The sequence below is a fragment of the Mixophyes fleayi genome, chromosome 4 (assembly GCF_038048845.1).
Source record: "Mixophyes fleayi isolate aMixFle1 chromosome 4, aMixFle1.hap1, whole genome shotgun sequence".
Taxonomy (NCBI): domain Eukaryota; kingdom Metazoa; phylum Chordata; class Amphibia; order Anura; family Limnodynastidae; genus Mixophyes; species Mixophyes fleayi.
Window position 1 is genome coordinate 227,754,950 of NC_134405.1, and position 14,359 is coordinate 227,769,308.

Here is a 14,359-nt window from a genome sequence, read left to right on the forward strand (position 1 = left end):
TTTACAGCCATTTTAGGATTAAAAGTTGCTGACAACAGATGAAAACATCTGTGGTGAGTATAGAGTATTTATTATTTTTAATAAAAATGTATGGTATAAATGAGGGTGTTTACTGTCTTTATTGTGGGTTTAATATTTTTATTAAATGTATGTGGTGTTAACAAGGGTGTGGTGGTTTCTTTAACATTTTCTTTTGTGGAACTACATGTCCCAGTCAGCCGTGGTTGTCAGTGCATGTTGGCACTTGTGGTTCTCCAAGTGCCAACATGCCCTGGCTGCCATGGGTGTGCACCAGAGGGCCCTTATACACATACATTCAAAAAAGATAGTAAAGCTAATATCCACTATACCACACAGGAAATTACATAGCCATTCAAATCTGCATATTCCAATTGCAACAACAACAGTAGTTCTGTCTCACTTTCAGAGGTAATACTAAAACAAGAAAAGATAGCTTTCTTTTTAGATGAGGTTCAATTGCCCAAGATTACTGCTGATATAAGGGATCTCCATGATAAGCTTTTTTCCACACAGGAAACAGAGGATGTGATTAGACACATATTATAATCCTTCTGAAGGACTGTAATATGTGTTGCAGTAACCTGCCAACCTCCTTCTAAAACATTGACCTTTCTGTTTATGCTCAAGTGATCCTACCAGATCTGGCTCATAATGGTCAGATAGGATTAATTCCAGGCAGTGTGGCGAATAATAATACAACAAAATCAATTATTCTATTCACAATATGTAAAACAAAAGGAGATTCTAACCATGTATCTGTCAAATGATGCTAAAAAAAAGCTTTCAAATGTGTCTGCAGTGTGCCGCCCATGTGCAGAGTATGAGCAGAGTATGAAGTATCATTCCCCTTCCCCCTTGAAACTTGTTTTCTGCCCAGCAATGTTGTGTTCCTCCACTAGTGGATGGATAAAATAATGTTTTCTACTGTTTTCATATATATTAATCTGTCACATTGTAGATTACAATAAATATATTTAAACAAAAAAGAACAACCCATATCACTCTGGTAACAGGCTCTCTATTATGTGAATAAGACTCTCAATAATTATTTATATGTCCACTAGGTGGTGCTCTCACCCCGCAGTGTTCATGCTGTATTTCCTTTATTATGATTGAAGTATGTCTCATGTTGTTTTTAACAGCCTAAGGATTTCTATAATTACTGTTAAGACCGAGGCATATGAATTATTTTTGTGATTGTATATTATTTTGTAACATTGTCAATACTATTGAGATCCCTGCCCTGTAATACTCTCCTGAAAAGCAATTTTATTCTAATTTCCAGGACATCGATCCAGTTATCTCAGACCATTTTGATAGCTATGAAACCAAATGAACCCATTTTTTTTTTTTCATATTGTATTTCTATTTAGCACTGTTAATTAAACAGATTACTGAATTGTGCATGCTACAAAGGTTACAACCCTGAGGAGAAAACAGCATTAACCATTAGGGTATGTGGAAGTTGGGGTGTATATGGTGGTATACCATAGTGCCTTCATAGCAAAACTATTAACTTCCATTCACTTACATTCCATACATTTTCAATACAGCCACTTCTAAATTTTCATCACTGATCTCGACCCTTTTACAGACCTGAAAAGTGAGCAAATGAGTATCAGCAGGAGACTTGCAGTAATTATTTTTATGTTCACAGACTATCAATTCAGTCACTGATTTTTATTTGCAAGTCTATATTAATTTGAAATTCTGTTGTCATGGATTAGTGTGGAAAGTACCAGTAATTATAAGTATGATATATAGTATAACTAAGTTCTTTGTGCTGTTAACAAATAGTGGTTTACGTTAAACATCAGCTGTAGCAGCTGCAGCAGGCTGGATAAAGCCTTCTCCTAATGCTGAGAGATTACTGACAAAAAGAAGAGGTGTTTACTATTTTCTCTAGAGTGCTATGATGACTGTATGGTTAACAAGATGACATTTACAATGAGACCTATGCTCTCATGTAAATGACGACTAGACATCGTATAGCTACAGTATGTATAATTTGAGTATTGAATTTTACACAGTCAGCAGATTTAAATACTAGACTGGCGTTACAAGATTTATTGAATGTGTCTCCATAGAACACATGCTACATTTTTGATATACACTATATATTTACAGTGGTGAAAAAGAGTTGGTAAACTATTTAAAATTATTTGTATTGCTGTATTAAATTAATTGTGGTCTAATCTTTATCTAAATCACATTAGATAATCTTAAAAAAAGCAAACAGAAAAAGCACTTTCTCATGTGCTAATTAATCATATTGAATAACTATTATCTTATGCTGGCCCCACACCAGTCAATCTGGCCTCACCCACATAAGCTAGCTTTGACATGGGACGTGCAGCCAGTTTTTTCCGACATCATTGTGGCAAGGAAAAGATGCCTGAATTCATAGGCCAATTGCACTTATCTTCTGACCATATTTACCAACATGTACAATAATATTGCAATTGATTATTATTGGGATTGCTTTGGGGCCAAGTACCCAATACGGGTTGGGTACGATATTGCGGTACTTGGAATACGGACACCCACTATACCAACGAAAAAACAATGAAGACTGTAAAAACGACAGAAGTAAAATGTAGACTTACCTTTACACCGAAAATAGTGCAATGCGACGACTGCTAATTCCGAAGATAGTGGATGCTGGCGATTTTACATTTAACTTATATCATTATTACAGTGTTGTTGTTTGTTTGTAAGTATAGTGGGTGTCGGTATTCCAAGCGGCGGGTTACTGATTACCACTGCCCAATACCGCCTGTTGTCAGAACAATTGGGATCAGAAACATAGAGAAAAACTTACATGGCACTTGTGTGTGTGTGTGTGTGTGTGTGTGTGTGTGTATATATATATATATATATATATATATATACATACATAATATATTGCGCAGTTGCATGGTCATAGTATATGGTAATGTGCGTAATTCTACAATCTTTGCAGTTTGGTTATTGGAACTTCACAAGCTACCACTTGCACAGGTGAGAGCAACACCAATAACATGGCTTGCACTACCATTAGGCTAACTTAGGCATTTGCTTAAAGCGCAGAGTGAGTAACATTATCTCATTCATTCACTGTTCATTCATTGTTTTCCCTGTGGTACCCTCACACTGTGCATAGGGCACTGATATAAAGAAGCAGCAGCCGGCAGCATCTGTCAGTGGTAGTCTGGGCTACAATGTGGCAGCCCAGCGCCATACTACCAGTCTCAAGGGAGGACAAATTTCAAGAGTGGGTGAAGAGCACAAAGCCCGAGTAGAGGGGTCACGAGGAGGCACCTAGGACAACCTGGATTACTAAGCATGCTTTACCATCACCATTGGCCCATTCCCAGTATTAGGCAAACATTTTTACAATTCCCCCCAATATGCTTATTCATCTTAAATTTAAATTGTGACAGTAAGGAACATATGGGCTGCCTGGCAAATTTTAATACATTAGTTTATGGAACATTGGGAGTGATTTGGATGTAGTTGCATTAGCATCATGTAAAAATATGAAAAATATGTATTGCACTCTGCATGTGCCCAACTTATGCCCGTATTTTGAGTCAATTGGTTCGATCTACCTAATTTACTAACAGTTAATTATATAGCTGTAAGTGCTATGGTACCAATGACTTTGTTGTAAGCCAATGTCTGCTAAAATCAGAAAATGCTAAAGTCTAGGTGGTGCCAGAGAGCCCATCCTCAGCAAAGGTAACAACTATCAAATCAGCTAAATATATTTTCCCATTCTGATCTTGGACTCCAATGTGTCTTTTAATTCTGAATATTTCCTAGATTTGAGAGCTGTCTGTGATTTTATTGAACATGCCTGGCTCAAAAATACCAAATTCAGGTTGTTCTTATCAAATCCATTTATTGGTTTATGGGTCAAAACTGCTACTCTCAATTTGAGGTTGTGTATAAGTAAAGCATTTTTTTATGCAATCTTCAAATCCAGTTCATTTAGAGAAAGTGACAACCTTGTTTTGAAGTTCAGTCAAGTCCATTTTTTGGGTTCATCTTTTGATACTTGCCTAGATTTAAATAAGCCTGCTCCATCCATTACTTTGGCTTTCTTAGATCTGCATTCATCTATTCCTTCAGAATATTTACAATTCGTAGCCATCATCTGTGAGGACAAGGCCGAAACCCTGTCACCACACTGTCCTTTTTATTTTGCCATTGATATAATCCCTGATACAAGCCCTAAAGGTTGTGTTTATCAACTTTCTGTATCCTGCTTGCGTCTTGGCCGTCTCCATGACGAGCAAGACTTCACTTCTGATTTTGCCGCTCTGCTGATAATCTAATGAGGGTTAGACGGGCGTGTACGCAATTTGTTTAAATTAATTAAGCAGCTTTCTGAGGTTGATTTTCTCTGCTGGGTGCTGATTGGTTCCTCTATGCATTTAAGGCAGGGAGGGCTTAGCCTCCCTGCCGGTTATAGCGTTGAGTTCCTGGTTTGCTGACCTGCTCCTGTGTATTGTGCTGATTCCTGGATTGATTTTCTGTGTATGACCTTTGGCTTGTTTCCTGGACTGTGATTTAATGCTTGTGGCCCTAACCTTTTGCTTGGGACTCAGATATCCTTGCTTTCTACCGGCCCTGACCTTTGCCTGAACTTTACCTCGCTGCCTGCTTCTGTCCTTGGACTCCGGCTTGTTCCTGACCACGGTTATCTCCTGTCATGACCTCCTATACCTCTCTATGGTGATATTCATAATCTTACACTACGCTGTGCTTAAGACCTAGGGGCATCTGAGTACCTGTGAGCGTAACGAGTGCTACGGGAAAGTCGGCTGCTATAGGTGAAGGCCTCTACACCCTGTTCTGCAAGCTTATGATAATCAGCCATTAGCCGTAACACCTAAGGGCCATTTTAAAATCCATTAAGGAAAATTTGGTAATTCATCCATAAATCAAACAATTCTCCGAAACCCTCCATCAACAACGCAGGATTAAAAAAAATATATATATATATATAAAATTGATTCCCTCTTCCATTGATTCGGAACTCTATGATTGCATATGTGGGTGCCTTTTGGGCTGTGGAGTGCCCCAGTTATTTTTCAACATTTTATTAATGACATAGACAACATTCTGATTTACATCTCAGGTTTATTCTCATATCTCTCAGATGTTAAATCTGTTTTACAATACCTTTATGCATTGTACACCAAATTTGGAAATATGGATTTTTAGACAGTCACATGTTGCGTTTCTAGGATTTATTGATTCTGAATCCATTCTTCAAATGGGCCCGTACAAAGTATCCATGGTCTTGAACTGGTCACAAGCAATTTTTTATGGATTCCTTCTGTTTGTTCGATCAGCATATGCACGATTTCTGACACCAATTTTTATCACTGTGGTTTATAACAGCGGTGGTCTCTGTGAAACTGAGCACTGCTGCTCTTGACAGTTCCTTTGGGAACAATTAAGCACTCGATATCTAACATAGTTTTTGGAATGGGCTGAACATTGAGACCTGCCGCGCTGTTCTTCAGGTGGTAAGCAGTACCTCTCCACACAGAGTTCCTTCCCTCTATGGATGATAAATTTTATTCTCCATCTTAATCAATGACTAACTGTTAACCACAGTCTACAACCTGCATATTATATATGTGTATTTTTAAATACCATAGAGAATTAGGACCGACAAAAATACAGATCAATCTTTATTCATCATAATCAAACATTATGCCTGTATGGGACTGTTCTCCTTACATCAAGGTTCCGTAATGTGGATTTAGATGTTGGCTGTTTCTATTCATATTTTTATATTCTAGTAGCTGTGTCTGTATTAGTGCAATGCTTTGAATTAAGCTTAGGTTAATATATTTTATGTATATTGACATACTTGTTTGAAATGTCTTTTAAGATGACACATTAATTAAATAAATAAGAAGTTTTATCTAAATATTTGGCATTTGGGAATGCAAGATATATGTCTTCGGATACAAATTGATTTTTTCATGGATTTTCGAGATATAGTGTTGAGCTTCGTTTTTTTCTTCTCATTTACAAATGACTAATTACATTTATCATGACTATCCCTTTTCCAGTGGGAAAATTCTTGTGTTTAGCCTCCAGAACCAGTTCTTGAAAAAAGTTTTTCTACAGCTCCTTTGCTAAGATACCCAGATATCACCATACCTATCTTTTCTGAAGTTGATGCTTCCTCATCTGGAGTAGGGACAGTTCTATCCTAGTGCACTAAGTTTGGCAAATACTTGTAGCTACTACTACCGAATTCCTTCCTAAAAAATTCTCAGCTGATGAAAAGTATTATTCCATAATAGACAGGGAACAGTTTGCTATGAAAATTTCCTCTTGAAGAATGGAGACATCTTTGGGACGCAGTACTTCACCCCATTACTGTATTTACAGGTCATACAAATATCAATCATTATCATTTATTTATATAGCGCCAACATATTCCGTAGCGCTTTACAATTGGGGACAAACGTAATAAACTAATAAACAGACTGGGGAAAACAGACAAAGAGGGGAGAAGGCCCTGCTCGCAAGCTTACAATCTATGGGACAATGGGAGATTGACACATGAGGTTAAGTATTCATTTTGCATCTTGGCCCAGCCAGACTGCAAAGGTAAGGTGACTCATAAGCTAAATGATCCTGTCACACAACAATGTTGGTCCGGGGGTAGTTGTCTTCTGTGAAATTGTGTAACAGGCTAAAGGTAGTGAGGTTAAGAGGGTGGTTGAGGAATATTATAAGCTTGTCTGAATAGGTAGGTTTTCAGAGAACGCTTGAAATTTTGTAGACCAGAGGAGAGTCTTATTGTGCGAGGGAGAGAGTTCCATAGAGTGGGTGTAGCCCGAAAAAAGTCCTGTAACTGGGAATGGGAGGATGTAATGAGGGTGGATGAGAGACGCAGATCTTTTGCAGAACAGAGTTGCCGAGTTGGGAGATATTTTGAGACAAGAGAGGAGATGTATGTGGTGCAGCTTTGTTGATGGCCTTGTAGGTTAGTGAAAGTATTTTATATTGGATTCGGTAGAAGACAGGCAGCCAGTGTAGAGACATACAGAGTGATTCAACAGAGGAATAGCTATTTGCAAGGAAAATCAGTCTTGCCGCAGCATGCAAAATAGATTTTAGGGGTTTGAGTCTGTTTTTGGGAAGACCAGTAAGAAGGGAATTGCAATAGTCAATGCGGGAGATGATTAGTGCATGAATTAAGGTTTTAGCAGTGTCTTGTGTGAGATATGTGGAAATGTTCTTTAGATGTATGTAACATGATTTAGATATAGAGTCAATGTGGGGAACAAAGGATAGGCGTGAATCAAGGATTACGCCTAGGCAGCGTGCTTGTGGGGTGGGATTTATGGTCATGTTATCAACAGAGATAGAAATGTCAGGTATGCTCTTGTTGGCGGGTGGGAATATTATTAACTCTGTTTTAGAAAGATTAAGTTTGAGTTGACGAGAGGACATCCAAGATGATATGGCAGAATGACAGTCAGATACACGGGACAACACAGATGTCGAGAGATCAGGAGAGGCTAGATAGATTTGGGTATCATCCGCATAGAGATGATACTGAAAGCCAAAGGAACTTATTAGATTTCCAAGAGAAGCGGTATAGATAGAGAACAGCAGAGGACCTAGCACCAAGCCTTGTGGTACTCCAACTGATAGGGGGAGCGGAGCAGAGGTGGCTTCAGAGAAATTAACAGTGAAAGAGCGATTAGAGAGGTAGGCTGAGAACCAGGATAGAACTGTATCTTGAAGACCTAGGGATTGCAGCGTTTGTATGAGAAGAGAGTGGTCAACGGTGTCAAATGCAGCCGAGAGATCCAGGAGAATTAGGAGAGAGTAATGGCGTTCAGTCTTAGCAGTGATCAGATCATTAACAACCTTGGTCAGCGCAGTCTCTGTGGAGTGTTGAGAACGAAAGCCAGACTGAAGAGGATCCAACAGGTTGTTTGCGGAAAGAAAGCGTGTGAGGCGAGTGTAGGCAAGTCTCTCTAGAAGCTTGGAGGGGCAAGGGAGCTGAGAGATGGGACGGTAATTTGAGAGAGAGTTTGGGTCGGAGTTTTGTTTTTTTAGAATAGGAGTAATCACTGCATGCTTGTATAGTGATGGAAAGATGCCAGTAGAGAGTGAGAGATTACAGATTTTAGTTAGAGGTGAAATGAGCACAGAAGACAGGGATCTACCAATTTGCGAGGGAATAGGATCAAGAGGACAGGAGGTAGAGTAGGAAGATAAGAAGAGCGTAGAAATTTCCTCTTCATTTGTGGGGTCAAATGAAGAGAGGGTGTCAGAGGGTAGTGGGAAGGAATTGAGCTGATGGCTTGTTGAGGAAGAGGATACCATTTCTAGTCTGATCTTGTCAATCTTGTCCTTGAAGTAGGAAGCAAGATCCTGAGCACTGATAGTAGATGGAGGGTTCGGGTGGGAGGATTGAGAAGATGATTAAATGTATTGAAAAGGCATTTGGGGTTAGAAGCCTGAGCATAGATAAGAGATTGAAAGTATGTTTGTTTTGCAGTGTCCAGAGCATTTAGATAGGAGTGGTAGACAGAAGTATATGTGAAGAAGTCATTAGAGCTTCGAGATTTACTCCAGTGACGTTCTGCTTTACGGGACAGTTTTTGAAGATTTCGTGTTGCTTTGGTGTGCCACGGTTGAAATCGAAGTCGACGTGTAGTATGTAGTGTCACTGGAGCAACTTGATCAAGGGCCGTTGCTAAGGTTAGGTGAAAATGAGGTACTGCCATCTCAGGGGATGAGAATGTAGAGATAGGGGAGAGAAGGTGTTGGAGAGAGGTGGAAAATTGTTGAAGATTAATATAATTAAGATTTCTACGAGTATGAGGAGGCTTGGTTGAGTTAGACAGCAGAGAGGTTAGAGCAGTGGGGGTGAGAGTGTAGCTGATAAGGTGATGATCCGAGAGGGGGAAGGGTGTATTAATAAAAATTAGAAACTAAGCATAGTCTAGAGAAAACAAGATCAAGGCAGTGGCCATCCTTATGAGTAGATGATTCAATCCACTGGGAGAGGTCAAGTGAGGAGGTTAGAGAGAGTAGTTTGGATGCAGCTTTGGAAGGTGGGTTATCAATGGGGATGTTGAAGTCACCCATGATGATGGTGGGGATGTCTGAAGATAAGAAGTGAGGGAGCCATGCAGAGAAATCCTCAATAAATTGTTGGTGTGCTCCAGGGGGACGATAGATCACCGCAACACGTAGGGAGAATGGATTAAAAATGCGAATAGCATGTACTTAAAAAGATGTGAACGTGAGTGATGGGACATTTGGTAGAACTGTGTATGTGCACTGTGGGGAGAGAAGTAGTCCAACCCCACCTCCTTGTCTGCCTTCAGGTCTGGAGGTGTGGGTGAGATGGAGGCCACCATGTGAAAGTGCTGCAGGCGAGGCAGTGTCTGATTGCATGAGCCATGTTTCTGTTATTGCCAGAAGGTTGAGGTTCTTTAGTCTGAGCAGAGGTGGAACTATCAGGTGGGATAGGTGCATTTATATTTGACTTCATCTTCCCCATTTCCTTTGGTTCAAAAAACAGTAGAGCAGAATGTTTCTCTCATTCTTTTTTTATCCGCTTCACAAAGAAGATCCAAAAGAATAATTATATTTCATAGATCTTCTTACATTCTGGCTCCCAACTCCATCTATCTCCATCTATACTTTGAAAACACATTTGGTGCCATTGATCTCTGTCCTACTCTATTACCTTGCGTTAATAAATTTAAACTATGTTTTTTCTTGGGAACAATGAATACAGTCATATTAGGAAAATAATTTCCACTAGTGTAGAATGAACAATGATGCATAAATTGAATCAGATCATCATTATTATTATTATTATTATTAACAGTTATTTATATAGCACTTACATACAATGTTGGACTGGGCCATGAAGGACCCATCGGGCATGCCAATGACTGGGGCCCACCTAATACCATGTAGCGCTGCAAAGGGGGTGTTGGGGAGCCTGGTACACTTAAGACAGAGGGTTATCTTTTTAGAGAAATTTTAGACAAATACACATGCAAAACTGTGTGCACTACTGTTAGGTGTACGCAGCTCTGCCTTCACGAGCAGTACAGTGTGAAGCGGGACATAGCTCCCAACTGTCCTTATAGTCGGATCAGATCCTGACTAAGCGAGACAGTCACCCAAATTTGGCATTGTCCCACCAGATTAAGGACAGTTGGCAGACTGTCTTGCTCTCTCCTACCTGTCTTGTTACTTTTACCACCTGTGGTTACTGTTTTTTTTTAGATCAGTTGCTGCTTGTCCAGATCCTTGGAGGCCCTATTGGAAAAAAATGAGTACATGAAATTTAGAAAACTCCAACCATCACTGGTATTAAATCAACAGCACCCACATTTAATAATTAGGCCTCTCTCCACCCCCAACATTAAAGTAGTAGTACTCACATTTGATAAATAAACCTATAACCCTACCTCCAAACAGCCCTAGCAATAAATTATTAGTATTTACATTTATTATAACAATTTCCCACGACCCGGCATTAAATAATTAATATTCACATTTAATAATTAGCCCTCCTCCCCAAACTCAGCCCCACATCCAATTATAGACTCAAACCATCCCAGCATTAAATTAAAGGTCCTGTCACTCCATCTTTATTTAATAGGACACACCAATAAATGAAATTGCCCCACTATCACCCGACAAATAAAAAAGCATCCATTAAATAATTACCCCACACCTGCGCTATTGTGACCCACCCTCCGCACCTGCACCCACTCCCTCCCACCCAGCTGCTCAAGCATCGGGGCCCACCGGGGAATACCCCGGCGGGCCAGTTCAACGCTGCCTACATATTAAGCAGCGCTTTTGAGAGAATACATAATCATTCACATCATTGAAATATCTCCAATAACATAACTATTTTTATTCTGCCGCCTTATGTTTCAAGTGCCACTTATGGTCCACTCAAATTACAGTGCTGTGTTATATGTCAGCACTTAATAAATAAAGGATGATAATAATAGCAATATGCAGTGGTTGAAGTGGGCATGTATAGAACGTTATGTCATACCGGCATTTCTTTCGAATGCCTAGTCTAACTCACCACTTGGTCAGTTGTCACAATCAAATTTATCTCCAATGGAAAAGCCACAATGGGTGAGCTACTTACACTGTTTCAGTGTATTTTGGTCTCCAGAAAAATGGCTGCCGCTTTTATAACTTAATAATAGAGGCACACAGTAAGACAGAAGTTAATTCGCCATAGACTAAAGTTATAAACTTTATTTAGGGACTTCCAATCAGCAGTTTAACTAGGAGTTCTACTATTTAATTACTGATTACTTCACACCACTCTAAGCATCTATCTCAGTACACAGTGATGTCAAGAGCTTGCTGAGCTGGGAAAGCGGGAGGGGCAGAGGGGCATTTGCCCGCTGGGCTGGTCCCATAGTGGGCTACCTTCAGATTAAAATTTGCCAGCCAGCCCCTGCATCAGGTAGAGTGATAGAGCAAGAATATCTCTCTCGCGCTCTCTCTCTCTGTCTCCTATTGCTAAAACACATTTGGGTTTAAACTCTTTCTTCTGAGCTAGAGCTTTTCCTTCCAAGTACCCGTCTGTTATAGCATAGGATAGGGACAGAGATTGTTGCAGAGTGACACGTGCGTGTCAAGAAGGAGACTCCGGTATGCAACTATAACGAGTTATCTTTCTAAAAGCAAGAGTCTGAGTTTAAAGATGGAAAATTCAGAACACAGGCACGGATAAAGAGGAGTCAGTGCCAGATCGAATGAGCAGTCAAGCTGGTAGCTTTCAGTCTGACCAGCTAGTGAGTTTGTAAAAGTGTGGACATCTACTTTGAAAGGCATCCATACAGAAGCGTGAAAGTGTGAGAGACTATCCAGTCGTGAGCACAGTATTCGACAGGCTGTAGGATGCCTGAGTGGGAGATGTATCCTGTAGTGAGCTGAGGTCAGGGCCAGAGAAGAGAACATGCCAATGAAATTGAAAGAGTGAGAAGCAGACAACCCGAGGATAGAGAGTGTCAGCTCTAGAGTGATTATGTAGAGTGCCTGTGACTGGTTCACTTATAAATAGCTTATTTGTGCACTGATACATTCAATCGGTGTGACTGCAAATAAACATCACTTGCTTCAAAGACTTGCTTGAGAACATCTTCCATGCTGAAAATCCTGTGACCTACAGATTAGACCCAAAATCTAATCCGTTCCTGGCTGTTTCTGAGGTTTGGACCCAGCATCCAGTACCACCGCTCTGCCTGCTACCTAGCAGCTCTGGCCAGTGTGATAGGCCAGGGGGATCCATCCACAGCAACCCTGATCTATAGGAAGAAGTCAGGAGTACCAGCCCAGGTACACCAGCCACGGGGTACACTCGCAGCGTCAGTTCCCAGAAGAAACCCGGTACTGGATGCCAGTAAGGAGTCCAGTGGTGGCAGCATTTGTAAGCCCCTCCTACTGCAAAAAGAAAGCGCATTTGGAATAATGAAAGGGAACAATGGCAAAGTAAGCCCAGCCGGTTCCTAGCAACAACAGAAAGGGTGACATATGTGGTCCATCCTGTCACAGTGACACTGCTGATGACTATGTTATTGTGCATGTGGAAAATGTATCATGAAAGTGAAGTTTTATTTCATAAGAGAGATTGTCTGGCAGCTATTCCTTTTTTCAACTGTGAATGTATTGCTCTACAATGCCTCTGGGTACAGACAAAACCATTAACTTGACATTTTGTTTCTGTAGCATTACGTACTTCCCTATGTTTACAAGCATAAAACAGACACAAAAAATATGTTTCATAATAGTGTACATTTTAATGTAGTACTAAATAGCAACTGCTTCTATATGTATTGTTTAAACCAGGCTCTTCCTTGTCTTTTTTTTTTAACTAATGAGAGTAAATAGAGCTAACTTTCTAGATCTGGAAAGCTTTTTTATTGCTATTCTTCTTTCCAATGCTGTTACTTATGGACACATTTTTGCAATGTAAAGGCTTTTCAATGAATCAACTTTAAATGGAAAAATATTTATATTATTTCATATAAACTGCAAATAAAATAATTCTGACAGGAAGTCTACAGAATACATGGTATGATTACCTAGAGCAAGATAAGAACCATTCATATATTACACTACATGAAACCTTTGGTACTTGGAGGTTGTAATTGCCATGTTAACAGGACCAATGAAACTGAAAACTCAAATCAAGTGTTTATTAGGCTACAATAACCCCAGGCATCATAAAAGTCAGTCAGTCTTTTACACTGATTTTTTTTTATTTTTATATCACAAGGTGTAAACCATCAGTATCACAGTGTATGTAAAACAAGGAACATAATTTACTCTGAGATATATACAATTAAGCCATATTACCTTTAAATGTTTTTAGACAACCCCATGCCTGGGCAACTTTATGACTATAAATTGTCAGAATTATTGCGCCCCAGGCAGTCAATAGGCAATAAATCTAGTTGTAATTTTACTATATTGAGACATACTTATCATGTTGCAATTAAATTGCAACTATACTAAAATGTGAAGCAACATTTTTGTTTTGTATTGCTAACCAACAGGGTCAGCAGCAACAAGTATATAGTACACAGCACTATGACTGTAGAAAGGAAATATACTTTGAAAAATGATTCCCCCAAAACTCTATCTTTAAAATAGCCCCACTGTGGTACATTTTATGTGTATCATCCTATTTTGAATTTAACATACAAGTTACATTTTCTCCTTACTGCCTCAGCTAATATTACATAACTAGTTAATTATTCAGTATACTGTTCTTAAAACTGCAATCTAAGTTGCCGCACATTTCAATGTCACTTTAAAATGGCTGCAGAGGTGGTGTGTGAGCAGGAGGACAAATCAGAAGCCACAATCTCAGTGGGATCAGTCTTGTTGGTGTTTCGATCATCGGGAAAGGGTACCCAACCCGGAAAAAATAGATGCACAGAGCAGCCCTTTGTGATAATAGGTAGAGTTTTCACCTGTTAACATTCAATAGATGGCTAATAACCCTCTTTTATATATTTTCTTGTTTTTTACTTAAGGGCCTAGCTCCAATGGGACAGGGACTGATGTAAATGAGTTCTCTGTACAGCGCTACGGAATTAGTGGCGCTATATAAATAACTGATGATGATGATGAGCCTGGATTACTCTAACCTTTATGTTTTGTTCTGTTTTTGTTGTGAATTACACCCTATTTTGTCAAATAAATGTTCTTGTAGTATATGTGCACTACTTTATAGTATAGAAGTAGATTTTAGAAGTTTGTTCTAATAAATGTATTTATATCATACCCAAATGTCTTCTTT